This window comes from Alexandromys fortis, unplaced genomic scaffold (assembly GCF_014885135.2).
Source record: "Alexandromys fortis isolate MF-2015 unplaced genomic scaffold, M_Fortis_MF-2015_v1.1 scaffold_1, whole genome shotgun sequence".
Lineage (NCBI taxonomy): Eukaryota > Metazoa > Chordata > Mammalia > Rodentia > Cricetidae > Alexandromys > Alexandromys fortis.
The window spans coordinates 19,577,804-19,578,847 of NW_026067927.1; the positions used below are offsets into that span (position 1 = coordinate 19,577,804).

Here is a 1,044-nt window from a genome sequence, read left to right on the forward strand (position 1 = left end):
GGGGGGGGGGGGAGACGAGTGGGGGAGGGGGAGGGAAATGGGAGGCTGGGAGGAGGCAGAAACTTTTTTTTCCTATTCTCAATAAAAAAAACGAAAAGCAATCACAGCAAAACCTGTAGAAATCTATAGCCCTCACAGTATATATGAAGAAAATAAAGTAGCATGCTTACCCCAGACGATGAATAAAGTCTGTTTCTGAAATGTGCTTAGAGACAGGTGTCCTGCCCATGGGCACTTCACCGCTCTCCTCGGCTTTGCAATGAGGTGGGTGACTTTTCCTATAGTAAGCAGATGTTCAGAAGGGAATTGGAGGAAGTTGGTGTAGCCAGCAGCTCCTCTGGTTTCTAAGGCTCCCTATAATCAATAAGAGATGAAATCAAGATGTTAGGTAGGTACCTGTCACTGAGTTCTACCTAAGCCAGCTTGTGCATGGTGTACAGAGAAAGGGCTGAGCCGATGACTTGGGAAGGAGATATTTGAATCATGTCCTATGGATGCACCTTCCCAGATCCTGGCAACCCAATCATTTGAGTCAGCCAATTTTCAGACCTATTCCTAAAGTAGATACTGATCCACACACGTATCAGTTGTGGGTTTATAATTAAACCACTTCACCTCCCTGCACCTTGGCTTTCTCCTCTGTGAGAGTGGATAAAATATGCTATCCTTGTGCTCCGGCCAGCATGGTGGGCCTGTCTGTCTTTTGCTTGTGCCTGTCAGAGCACATCATGCTGTAGTAATTCCCATTGGAAAACCCTATCCGTTGAAACCACATCAACCAATAGCTGCCACCTGTTTCCCCGTCTTCTCACAAAACAAACTCCTTCAGGTTGTCTATATTTGTATCCCTCTTCTCCTCCCACCATCTGCTGTGTTCACTCCAACCAGGCCATTACCTTCATTATCAAACTGCAACCACTGGTGACCCAGGAAACAGAATCCAAACGCTCTCATGCCATTCCCTTTAGGAATATATGGCCAAAAACCAGATTCTGGTTTTGATTTCATGTTAAGAAACTACTCATGACCCAGGACTCCGTTAGT

The 1,044-nt window shown here is 45.8% G+C and overlaps 1 long non-coding RNA gene across 1 annotated transcript in view; it reads right to left on the reverse strand.

Moving 5' to 3' along the window:
* The window catches only part of LOC126503002 (uncharacterized), a 128,733-nt gene extending 128,427 nt beyond the window's left edge, over positions 1-306 (reverse strand). The window contains exon 1 of the long non-coding RNA XR_007592127.1: positions 171-306. This is a non-coding gene — a long non-coding RNA (uncharacterized lncRNA). The remainder of the gene's footprint in view (positions 1-170) is intronic.
* Positions 307-1,044: the final 738 nt, after the last annotated feature.